This window comes from Bolinopsis microptera, chromosome 6, assembly GCF_026151205.1.
Source record: "Bolinopsis microptera isolate Bmic1 chromosome 6, MBARI_Bmic_1.0, whole genome shotgun sequence".
Classification (NCBI taxonomy): Eukaryota; Metazoa; Ctenophora; class Tentaculata; order Lobata; family Bolinopsidae; genus Bolinopsis; species Bolinopsis microptera.
In genome coordinates, this window is record NC_087077.1 from 5,124,216 (window position 1) to 5,137,609 (window position 13,394).

The window sequence follows — 13,394 nt, forward strand, 5'->3', positions numbered from 1 at the left end:
TCCCTTTACGTCCACAACTGACAATTTAGCAGATCATGGAAACCTACTTGAATACAATAGAAATGAGGTAAAAGTCTTTTCTAAGTTCTTCTTAAATCGAGATCCAGCGATGAGGGTTGGTAATGTACCGAGTATTATAAAAAGGAACAACATGTACTGTTAATGACAGTGATGAAAACAAAATAAGGTTAAATAGTGGTAGCAGTACAATTACTACCATCAATAATAATACTGAATATATGCAGCCACATTATCACCTGGTCGACCTTCTTAGAACAATCTAGAACGAATCATGATTCAAGATTTTGAGTTTTTTGAGGAACAGGATTTTTTCGATTTGATTATTTTTAAGCTCGATGAATAATTTGCACTCCCTAACTGATGTCACTGGCTCTTCAAAATACCAAACCCTACCCTCACAAATTGTCATTCTCCAAAAGAAAGTGACATCTGTCCAAACGTCTGACAGAAATCGTCGGCAGCAGAGGGCACAGTTGTGCAACAGTGCAATAAATGCACATTGCACAACCTGAAACTCGAATCTTCCTACTTGAATCCAGTGGAAATTTTAGAAAATAAAAAAGCCTCAATACAACCAACATGGTCGAATTGCCTTGTGAAAGGTCGAATTGCTTTGAGAAAGGTCGAATCGTAATTTTTTCCCCGAGAAACTCAAACGAATAGTACAACTAGAAACACATCGATTAGACCATTTTTATTTCCGCTGTTTTAAGTACAAGATAATGACTGTAAATAAGGCTGAGAACCGATTAGATCTCCTGGTCTTTACTAATATGCAAACTTAACCTGCGCTAGATAACAACATAAGTACAACACAGTGTTATAAGTATAATTATCACATAGTTATTACATAGAATTTTAACAAACATACGCATTTTATACATACTCGAACAATTTTTCCCACAGTCAACTGGCGAAACAAACCAAAGGACAAAAGAATTAAAGGATCGAAGAACCCCAAAGACCAGATGACCAAAAGACTAAAGAATCAAATGAGGAAATACTGAAGCATTAAGTAAAGAGCCAAATATGCGAATATGCACATACCAAACTACCAGTCAACACAACCCCAAGTACTACAGCTCCCGCCACAACAACAACCCTCCCTCAAGGCACACACGACGTAATACTCCCCTGAGCAGTGCTAACAAGCTAGTGATAACACGTTGTGTGTGTGACAAAGTGCACACTGTCACACACTGTCACACTGTCACACAGCACCCGACACTCGACATCTACTGGAGCCCACACATAATACAAATTACCCCTTAATGAGAGAAGCTCGAGCGTATGTCTGCGGTAAAATAAGCACTAAAATTAGCGCGAGTTATAGTAAGCTGTGTGGTGCTGGGGATGAACAGGTACGGAGCCTGGCTGTTTTATTAATTAGCACAATTATTGTGGAGAGATGAACATTAAGACGGCTCTGGGAAGGTTATACCTGGATGCTTGGAGTGAAGAGTTAGTTGACTGGTGACTGTAAGTCGTATTTTGCCTTAGTACTTGGAAATACAGGAACAATTACATATTATTATTAACATGGAGGAGACTGAAGGATATCGTAAATAATTTCAGCAGGAAAATTAGCTTGATTTTGAAATTATGGCTGCTGATTAGATTTATTCATTATCCTTGATAAGTCTGTGGCAGTTGCCGGGCAGGCTCGTGCATCAGTTACGGAAATGTCCATAAATTTTAGAGCAAATAACAAAGTATAAAATGTCAAAATGGTAGGAAAAAGGCGTAGACAACTTTTACCGAGCTCTTGATGAATTAGCGATAATAATTGCGTCTATTTATAATTCCTATTGCTAAAAACTCGCCAAGGCAGCTTCTTAGCTTCTATAATTATAGAATAAAAAGGTCCAAGTACAGTTAATAATAACGTTATTTAATTAAGGATTTACTATGTATTTCCAACGCCTTCCAAAAGGTAACAAGACTGAGTCTGCCAGATTTGATGTATAAACACAGTTCAACATCGAGATATTGACCAGTCCCAATATCAGACCGAATTAGTATTTTACTAAAAACAAATGGTGCAGAAGGGTAGAAAAGTTATAAAACTTAAAGTCGTGGACATCAAGAATTATAAGTCTCCTCCTCCTCTGATCCCATGAAGACCATTTCTTCTTCAAGATTTCCTATCATTACCGAGCATTCCAGCCAATTTTAAACGGATTCCGTCTTTATATTAGTTGCCACCTTAGACACATATCCTCTTTCACTTTCCATTCCATGTTGATAGGTACTATGCCGACCGGCAGCCGGCTATTAATCGGCTAATAGACCTCTAACATTTTAATTGCATTTCTAACAGCCATTTAACAGCGCTTTCCACCCACCTCGGTCAGTTTTTAAAAAGGAAAATCCTAACAGCTCTCTATACTACTAACAGCTACTAACAGCTACTAACAGCTACTAACAGCTGACGCTAATACTTATGTTTTGTTATGGCTATTAGCTGACTGTTAGAGGGCTGTTACCGTAACAGCCAGCCGGCATTGTCCTATTTGGCGCCCAATACACTCTGTATTACTGAGAAGGGGGAACATTGTACTTCAGGATAGGCGCCTATCAAGGTTTATCAGGTGTTTTTGACACAAAGTTTCATAACAACTGCCCGGTGAGCATGCCTACAAAATACAACAGCAATATTATCAAGACTCCTTCAAGGACCACCAATTGCTGGTGCTCAGAAAGAAAGGATGCAACTCTTTAAAATAGCTTCCGTGGAATCAATGTCTTCGCAATCTCGCATATCCACCAAAATTTTTCCCTGACCGACATCATCAGCGACCAGCGTCACTCTATGACGTCATCAGCGTCACTCTATGACGTCATCAAAGTATCACATGTCATCAACGTGAGCTGAGAAGATGCTTGGGAGATATTCGACAGTGTGTTCGTTTGTGGTGTGCTGATTTCGTGGTGCACTTAACTCAGTATTCTTTGATTGTGTTTAACTGGCATTATTTTGTTTCAAATAAGGAGACAGTTATAATCTTCTGATTACGCTGCACAAAAGCCAAATTTTGAATGGCTATCAAAAAAGTAGAGCTGTTTTTGGACGAAAGCATATTTTTTCTGTGGAAGTGGAACACGTGAATTTTTCTGCAGGGCGGCATATTATGCCCAGTTCAGTGGATATATTTCTAGTGAGACCGGTAAAGTTGATGGTTATTAATATTATTTCAATTTAGCCTAATGTCACAACCAGTCCGCTCTCTCATGATTAATTTTATAAAATTTGACATCAGTCCCTGCTTGATAACTAGCTTCTTCAGAAGTTGCAAATGCAGCCGAACCGTTAACAATCCCAAGATTTGAAGTTTCTTTAATAACTTGTCGCTAAAATGATGATTATTTTTTGGAGATAGCACCGAAAAACTCCTTATATGGTAAGAATGTCAGTTGGTGTTAGTATCAACATATTATAATGTGCTTTCAAGTGCTTTAATAAGCTGATACTTAACAGAGAGAGAAGCTAATATGACAGACAAATCTTGTCAGCTTCTGGCTAGAAGATGAGTGGTCCCATACGGGCCATGGGAAATGCTATTGGGAGGGGGGGGGGGGGGGCTAACCCCATCGATGCCCATACCCATTTGATTAAAAGTTGAGGAATAAATGGGGAAAATGGGCATCATTGTAATGATTTTTCGGGCAAAATCGAACTATTGAACAAAACAAATATTCCTGACACCATGATGTATTGTGCTGAAATATAGCTTTTTGATTAGAGTTTAGATGACGGTTAACACGACAGTGATGTTTATTTTCATCATTACTAAAGTTTTAGCTGTTTTTCAATTTCCATGCCCATTTGACCAAAATTGGAGGAATAAATGGGTATGGGGTTGCCTCCAATGGTTATCGTTTAGAATAATAATGGCGAATGAAGATTGAAGAACCACACAAATTTATAATACCTTCGCAACAGAAAGCGTTTAGCAACTGACAAATATTTTCGAGAATAAAGTGCAATATTTGACGACTCTGATTAGGAGTCGTTCACATATTACGTAATCAGCCGAGGGGGGGTTTCCAAATGATTACGGTTGATTACGGGGGGGGGGGGGGGGGGGGGGGGGGGTAGGTCGTTGATTACGTAATCAACATTTTCTTTTTACCCTCTAGAATAATAACAATTTTACAATATTTTAATTCAAATTATATATATATATATAATAGTAAGTAGTTTAGAAGGTGCTTGGCCGGATATCATAACAATTATTTCGGCTCATCATAATAGCATGAACAGGGTAGCATGAAACGTAGAGAAAAGTGTTTTCTGGGAAAAAAGTCAAGGGGGGAGGGGGGGGTTGGGTCTTGATTACGGTTGATTACGGAGAGGGAAGGGGGTATAATTGCTAAAATATTGATTACGTAATATGTGAACGACCCCTTATAACATCTTATCAATAAACCCAACTACCAACCATTTCACCCTGGCCTATCCTCTTACTAAGAGAAACGCCATTTTCGGACGTGAGGAGAGTTAGGACTCCTCCAACTACATTTATAACTGAATCCGCTTCTTAATCTCATCAGTATATCATCAGGTGATTAGCAGAAAGGGCAGTTACTAACGTATAAACCTGGTAACCTGATAACCTGGTAACCTGGTAACCTGGTAACTATGGTCCCAGACATCGCGGTGAAGTTAAACGATCAGAGCGTTTCTCTCTCTGTTGAGCTCCGTGAAAGCCAATCAGTGCGTAAAACGTAACCCTTAACCATTTACCTTTACTAAATTCATAAAACGGTTGAGGGAGAGTGGCTTAAATGCAATGATTGAGCTCTCCAGCAGCACTATCGCGTGTGTAACGCAATACCTTGTTGAGGGAAGGTGATCTGATTGTTCTCAGAGTTGTTTGAGTTGGGGAGAGAGGTGGGGTGAAATTTTCAATTTCACAATTTTTGTCACCGACTTTTAGGAATTCTTGAATAAAAAGCAGCAAATGGTCAAATGTCTTTGGCTGTTTTCTTCACTTAAATTGTTCATATCGATGTAAAAGTGGAATTTCCGGCACGTGCACTTCCCCAATTTTAATTCGATGGAATAACCATACAATCTATTTATTATATCAGATCATCATTTTTCCTGGAATCTGGATTTCGTACGTGGTTCTAAGTTTGACAACAATATTGGGCTATCAGTTCAATGACGTCTTCTGCTTGATATATAACAATACTCTGTTATTTGATGTTCATTTTAACATAGGGGTATTTTTAATTGTAAGATATCTTCTAAGCGAGCAACTGCTTAAACTATTTAGTCTGTAATCTAAATCCATCTTCAAAGAAGAATACATTATTTGGTTACGATTGTTGTGATTGTGGTATTATAAGCATCCTGAAAGTCTTACAGTTCTGTAGACATTTTATATTGACACGTTTTAATGCATCTCACGTTTCTTCAGAAAATATTGATAGAGATTTTTATACGTCGCACCTTGGTTCACTACCATGTCTACCATATTAATGTTTAACTATTTAAGGTCACATTTAACGTTCTTATCAGTAAATACTTATTGAGATATTTAGTTGCTCTGTCAATTTGTTCGTGTCACATGATAAAATTGATAGCCACGAGGTAAGACAGTTACCATGGTGATAACGCATGGCAACCATCAAAGAAAATTGGAACTGTCAAGAAAGTCAACGTTGACAAAAGAGCCAATAGCTATCAATGCCATGATCCAGCAAAATTCTAAATAGTCATGGGAGTTATAGAGTAACGCTTTATATTATATATAACAGTTAAATATCAAATTATGAATGGTGTCTCATGTGCCAATCAGCCATCAGGGACCAATCGTGTCCATGTACGCTGCAAAACAGAGCTGTCTGATTTGGTAGATTCACGTGTTACCATTTATTCTTTAATGTCATAGCATGGTGGTTAGCCCGGTTATTTTGCAACTTGTTTATTAATATTTGCATTTAAATGGTTGTGAAATACTGGTGGACGTGCATCTTCATAACCTTTGTGGATAATATTATGTGGCTCTTGTGGCACAAACATAGAAATTTAACTCTGATCATATTTTTTTGCATATTTTTGAATTGCGTAACATATCATAGCCTAGTCTTGTTATTTTCTTTTTAAAAAGTCATAAAATTAACAACTAACCAGTTTATTTTACACCAGCGAAAATGAACAGTGCACAAAACTTGACCGGGATAACAGCTACCCTGGCAGATCAAGCAACTACTCTCATGCCAAGTTACGGGGAATCCACTGGGGACTACACCCGCCTTCTCCTCATTATCTACTGCTTGATCATGCTCTTCACTGGTATTGGAGCAAACATCTTCGTCACTTACTCCACAACAAACTACCGGTCAATCAGGTTTGACAGATGGGGCCTGATCCTCACTAGGAACCTCTCCATATCGGACGGTCTGTACACTATATTTGTCATCTTCCCCGTCCTTATCAACAACCTTGGCAAAAGATGGGTGTTTGGGATCGTGTCTTGCCACATGGCGGCTGGATTCAGGATCATACTGATGCTGGCGAGCACCAACTTCTTGACTGGAGTATCCCTTCACCGTCTGTTGCAAGGTCTGAACCCACTGAGAGACTATATCACCTTGACAAGGAACAGTGTGGGTGTGTCCCTAATGGTGTGGATCTACTCTAGTCTGGTTTCTATACGGCTATTTTCTTATGAAACATTTCCAGTTGAGTTTGACTCAGAGATTGCGTACTGCACCTTTCATGGTTACAGAAGAAGCTGTGAGAACTTTATATTTACAACTGTAATGCTGACAATACCCTTTTGCATCATCATAGTATCTCATCTAGTCCTGTACTACATTTCAAAGAAACAACTGGACCGCAGTAAAAGGATACGCAAACAATCGATGAAAGCACCAGCACTGGCGCTGGCGGGAAGATTGAGAGAGCGGCGGAGCATTAGACGAACTGTGACGACATTAGGGTCACTGGCTGCTCTAGTGGTGGTCTCTTGGTTACCTAACATCCTGCAACACCTGCTACCCTTATATGGTAACAAATGGAGACATTTCCGGAGGGCTGTGATGTACCTCTATTTCTTAAACACAGCAGGCAATCCCATACTGTACACTTTGGTGAATAGGGACTTCAAGAATTACGCTAAAAGACAAATAGTATCATTTATTAGTAAGGATTATACAGAAGGTAATCGTAGGAATAGAACTTACACAGCAAGACTTTCTCCGCTGAGTGCGGGTAGTTCATCTTATGCTAGGCCTGTTAAATCTGCTGCTTTGTAATTTGCTGCTGACTCCTGAAAATTTTAGACTTTAGGAATATTTTCAATCAAGTTTGTGTTATAAACCAACAAATTGGTTTATAATTAGGTATATTGCATAATACTGGATGTCCGATATTCTATGTACGAAATCTCTAATAAAATTGTAAAATCAATGTTTTATAATTATAACTTAGACCATGATTCAATGAATAAACTTAGATTTAAAATTGTTACTACATATCAATTCAAAAGTAGCTTTAATGACATCATAACATACTTATTTAAAAGAGCCTGTTTCACACAAAATTACCTATTTTTCTAACTTAGTATTTACCTCTGAATATAATTAAACACAACCATAAAATCCCAAGGTAAATTGCAACACATACTTACCTACCACTCGCACTCCAACATACTTTTGCAATCAACCAAATGGCTAAGCTTCTTTCTGGGATTATTTCTGATTCCTTTTCTATCGAGGACTGTCTCCATCATTTGTCATCAATTCTTCGTTCTACAAACACTCCTTAACAATTTTTCTGACCACCATCTTCTAAACTGTAAGACAATTTCTGTTCCTTCATCATTAAAAGTGTGCGTTATTTATTTTAATGAAACTTATCTTTAAAACGAAATGTACTCACAAGGAGGGAAAATTGTGGCACTGGGTCGTGGATAGATTTTTTTTGTAAGAAGTTTATTGCAGCAAAACCCTTATATACTGCAGAATTTGTGATAAGGGAATCAGTCATGATAAATCAAGTTTCCAGTAAATAGGAGTTTTGATTGTTTACATGTGGTGTTAAGCCCTCATTTGGGTTTGCAGTAAATCAGGGTTTGCAGCTTATACAGTTTGCAGTAAATCAAGGCACAGTAAATTGGAATTGTGTGGAAAATTCTTTAAAATCCAATAGTTGAAGGTATGTACTTAAAACTTTACGCCCACTTTTCCAGCTGATAAAAACTATTTTTGGCACAAAAAAGTTTGAACACTAAATATTTGTCCAAAAAATATTAACAAATGTGCTCAATTTAGATCAGTTAAACAAGAATTGGAAAGCAGTGACACTGCTGCATGACAACAATTATGTTTTCCCTTACAGTGTAGAGTAGAAATGTGCAAACTGTTACACAATATTTGGTAACTCCAACTGATGACAGTTTATTAGAGCATTTTACGTGCTCTAAAAAGTTGTTCATGGACATTCCAAATATGGGCTGATTTTGACTGGGACTAAGCCGGGTTTCTGGCAAAGCTTTGTCTCTAGCCTTCAACCTCATATCTGGCCTGGGATAGATAACTAACAGGACAGACATTGAATTATTTTAATCATGTATAAAACTTTGTGTTGATGTGACAAAAAAGGGGAACCCCCAACCCATGTAACTGATACACCTCACAGCAAGTAGACCAAAGTTTCTCTTATTTGTAAATTGTGCATTATCTACCTGCCCTTAATGGTGGGTTGGGAGCAGTGTTGTAACAAAGGGCACCGCTGAAGGGGGCGCCATCTTAGGGGGGCGCCATCTAAGGGGGCACCATCTTGGGGGGGCGCCATCTTAGGGGGGCGCCATCTTAGGGGGGCGCCAAATCGTTGTTTGAATGTGGGACAATTTTGAAAAACTTTAACTGAGGTACTTATCAAAACTACACGTTTTGCTTGAGAAACACATTTTTTTAGACATTTTACCGGCGTATTTTCTAAAATCATCTAAATTTTAGCAAGGGGTGTCAACAGGGGAGGGGGCGCCAACAGGGGAGGGGGGCGCCATCAGCAGTGGCGTAACAAAGGGCCCCGCTGACCCCGCTGTGGGGGGTGCAATCTTAGGGGGGCGCCAAATCGTCATTTAAATGTGGGACAATTTCGAAAAACTTAACTACAGTACTTCATATTGGCCCCTTTTGCACCCATAGCACCACCTATGCTGTGTCTTGAGGTTCAGTTTTTTAAAGAACTTTCTACATTCCTTCGATATACCTCCTGTTGTGGAGAAGAATAATGGTTTAACGTTTTCAAGATCAATCTCGTGTAACCCATGATTGTAAGAGCGCTTCTAATAATTTCCATGATGGTTACACATTGTCTGGAGTGGTTTGTTCTCGTTGGACATAACTCCTGGGTGTGATACCCTTACGTTAACAAATAATTAGTACAGTGGGGATCGAAAACCTCTAGCACGAATGGCAAACTTGGCTCCATCTTTCAGGTTTGTATTTGATGGGAGCGATATGCTTCCAATACAACTGGAGGAGCTTCCAATCCAACTGGAGGCTGAGTTCAGTTTCGACATCACAAAACACAGCCCATGCATTACTCTAAGGGGTATCCCTGACTCAGCACCTTACAAGACGTATTGTTTAGACCAATTACGCCGGTGGAGCTGATTGAGGGATCCCCTTGGCTTTTTAGTGAAACAAGAAATTGTTAAAAATCTCATTGATACATAAACGTTGCAAACGCGTGTTTGTCCATTTTAGCCGAAAGATTAACAATCCTTTTAGGTTTACGTTTTCTCACAGTATTCCTTTTGATTTAGGGGTATGCTGTAAGTTATTGCGGTATAAACGATGTTCATTTTACTGTCAAGATATGCCAAATTTGTAGCGCTCGATTTTCCCAGAAAGGTGAACGATCGGAAAAATATGCGCGGCGCTTTTCACATTTAACTATAGCTACACTTTACTTAATGATATTAATGATACAAATTTTAATTGTATTTTTTTTATCTCACACTTATTTTACTTCGAAGTATTCCAACAGCCACATTGTTACACAAGTGTAACTAGCCAATTACAGGAAGCCGAAGGATTTAATTAGGCCAGTGACGGTTAAGGTAGTGTGTACCATACTTTCTTCGCCCGAGACTTCGCTGCAATGGATAGCTTCTCATTTAACCCTCACACACGATTTCTCGAGTATTCGGCTGAGTAGACAGGGGGGCTGCATAGACCACTCAGGATCGACTCAAATTATTTGTTATATAGTAGTGTTGAAAGTATTAAAACTTAAAAAAAGTCCAGGCAATTTTGCAGTCGGCACTCGACGCTGACAAAACGTTTTTAAAGATTTAACTATATATTAAAATAGCTTTACATCAAAATAAATTGTGAAAGATATTGATTTTTTTAATTGGAAATTTATTTAATAAAAGTTCGAAAACTTTGAATAATTTCAAAAAACGTGCGCGTCTTTTAATTTGTTTACCACCAATAACAGATAACGACACTCACCCCACGACTAGGCAGGCAGTGGGTTTCGAACTCGCAATCTCACGATTACAAATCCGATGATTAACCAACTACGCTACCTGGCCGTTATTTAATTGTTCAATTATGTATTAATGATTGGATTTTTATTGTGGAAATTATAATATAAACTAATTTTAAATATTACAAATATGTTTTATTTGATTTACTATTTCATATTTATTTGGTGGAAGATGCTAGGACACATACTGAGGAGCGCTGAAAGATCACCAGCTCAAGCTGCGCTGTGCTTTGCTGTCGAGATGTGTAGTGAAGTTGGTAGACTCGGGGCTCACAGACGTAACCTCCTACACCACCTGAAGGTTGACCTTTGGAAGCGTTTCATCTTGCTGGAGTCGTATGATGATATTCTTCATTTGAGAGAACTTGCTAGTAACCGTGGTTATTGGAGTAAATTGTTCGACTTTATACTTGAGTACAAGTCAATTTGACTTTTGGGACATATAATCTTACAAAGGATTACGTTTAGGTTCTAAATTATTTTAGGATTGTTGACATTTGTAAGATTGACATGTTTGATGATAATATTTATCTGTTATTGGTGGTAAACAAATTAAAAGACGCGCACGTTTTTTGAAATTATTCAAAGTTTTCGAACTTTTATTAAATAAATTTCCAATTAAAAAAATCAATATCTTTCACAATTTATTTTGATGTAAAGCTATTTTAATATATAGTTAAATCTTTAAAAACGTTTTGTCAGCGTCGAGTGCCGACTGCAAAATTGCCTGGACTTTTTTTAAGTTTTAATACTTTCAACACTACTATATAACAAATAATTTGAGTTCAGGGATAGCATGTATTAAGGCCCCCCAGGGGGAGACGTAAGTTTTCGTTGTTTTGTTGGCTGTGAAAGCTCTTACTGCATTACCGCTGCACACTTGTGTTTATTTTAGATCATAGATATAGCTGATTTCTACTATGTCTGGTATTGCTAAGAGGCAAGGGAGAAACAAAGCCCTCTCCGCCAGTTCCAGTTCCAGTTCTACACCAGCTCAACATAAAACAAAAACTGCTAAGAAGCACACATCATCATCCCTATCAGAGTTAGATGCTTCTTCAATAGCGCCCCAGCTGGACCTTACACCACACATTGCAATGCCAGCCATCCAGCACTCCCACAGAGATAAGGGGAAATGTCCCTGCGACCAGTCACTGGAATCATCGTGGAAACTAGACTGTGCCAAGTGTGGACAGTATTGGCATGCGAACTGCATAGGTCTTAATGGACTAAATAGTAAGATGCTCAATGATCTCACACAATGGCCCTGTCCCTTTTGTTTTGTATCACCTATTGCTACTATTGTTAGAATCTTAATTCTATTTGTAGCTTGTTTTTGTACTTACTTATTACTAACCCTGTATCTCACTTTAGCAAAGGTTTAGTTCCAGTGAATTTTTTTTTTATCTAGACACTTATTTTACTTCGGTGTATTCCAACAGCCACAATGTTACACAAGTGCAACCAGCCAATTACAGGAAGCCGAAGGATCTTTTTGGCCAGTGACGGTTAAGGTAGTGTGTACCATACTTTCTTCGTCCGAGACTTTGCTGCAATGTGCAGCTCCTCATTTAACCCTCACACTCGATTTCTCGAGTATTCGGCTGAGTAGACCGGGGGGCTGCATAGACCACTCATGATCCTTAGCTGAACGTCGACGACGCTCACCCCACGACCAGGCAGTCAGTGGGTTTCGAACTCGCAACCTAACGATTGTAAGACAGGCGTTCTAACCAACTGCGCTACCTGGCCGTAAAATGTATATACAGTGTTGGGGTAAAGGGACTCCAGAAGGCAGACAAGGCTCGACTCCAGACTCTAGTTGAAGTAACAGAAGAGAGAGGAGTGTCCAGTGTTTAGTTGACTCCAGACTCTAGCGAAGCAGAAGGGAGAGGAGTGACGTTGTCGACTCCAGACTCTAGCGTAGCAGAAGGGAGAGGAGTGACGTTGTTTTAGTGATCCCACAGATTCCAGTCGACAGATACTATCTGTGTTCTGTGACGTGGAAAGAGTGGTAAGTAGTTTATAGTTATAGTTTAGTAGTTTAGTCTAGGAGTTCCCGCTTCCTCTTTCACTTTCATTTATAGTTTCACGTGGATTACCTTTCACTTTACTCACGGTAGTTTTCCCCCAGGGTTTTGTTTTATAGTTATCAGTTCCAGTTTTACTTGAAGTCCTCATCATTCAGAAGTCCCTCATATAGTAAGAAGAACATCATCATCAGGAGTAGTAGTTTTAATTTAATAGTAGTTTAATCTAATAGTAAAAAAGACATTGTTTAGTTTAGTATTGAAATGTGTTTTAACTATTAGTCAGAGCAGAGTAGTGTGAGTTACTGAGTCACACCATATCAATCATTCACTATTTAAGAGAGTACATTGTAGAGTAACAAGGTTACTTTTGACACAAGATTTGTATAACCTCTTTATTCATCTAATTTGTATTTATAATAATTGAGTATTATTTGTTATTTAATTAACCCAAGAACAGGGTTCCAACAGTGGTAGCAGGAAGAACTACGTTACACCGGACCGTATTTATTTTTTGTATATTTTAACTAACACTTAACACCTAACACTAGATTTCAGTTTTCATCATGGGAGGTGATAGAGTACCTACTCTTGATGAGAAGTCCAACTATACAGATTGGAAACGGAGAGTTCAGTGGTGGAAGAAGGTGACCACCGTCAAGCCTGAGGCAGGAGCAGCTGCATTAATCATGAATATGTCTGGAAAACCAGAAGCTGTGGCTATACAGCTAGACGTAGACAAGTTATCCGTAGTTGGAGGAATAGATGTTCTCATTGCCGAGCTGGATAAGTTATATGAAAAAGACCAGACACAGTCAGTCTTT

General features: G+C 38.6%; 3 protein-coding genes and 1 long non-coding RNA gene across 4 annotated transcripts in view; 3 read left to right on the forward strand and 1 right to left on the reverse strand.

The window, feature by feature from the left end:
- LOC134816834 (uncharacterized) overlaps positions 1-10,267 on the reverse strand; it is a 57,848-nt gene extending 47,581 nt beyond the window's left edge. The window contains exon 1 of the mRNA XM_063825827.1: positions 10,237-10,267. The gene's annotated coding sequence lies outside the window, so the exon portion shown is untranslated. The remainder of the gene's footprint in view (positions 1-10,236) is intronic.
- LOC134816708 (serine/threonine-protein kinase Tao-like) overlaps positions 1-13,394 on the forward strand; it is a 585,630-nt gene that overhangs the window by 345,086 nt on the left and 227,150 nt on the right. The gene's annotated exons all lie outside the window — the stretch shown is intronic.
- The window catches only part of LOC134817631 (coatomer subunit beta-like), a 40,943-nt gene continuing 38,841 nt past the window's right edge, over positions 11,293-13,394 (forward strand). The window contains exon 1 of the mRNA XM_063826870.1: positions 11,293-11,322. The gene's annotated coding sequence lies outside the window, so the exon portion shown is untranslated. The remainder of the gene's footprint in view (positions 11,323-13,394) is intronic.
- Positions 12,305-12,962, forward strand: LOC134816786 (uncharacterized). Its single transcript, XR_010160444.1, has 2 exons — positions 12,305-12,554; positions 12,675-12,962. It is a non-coding gene; the product is annotated as an uncharacterized LOC134816786 (long non-coding RNA).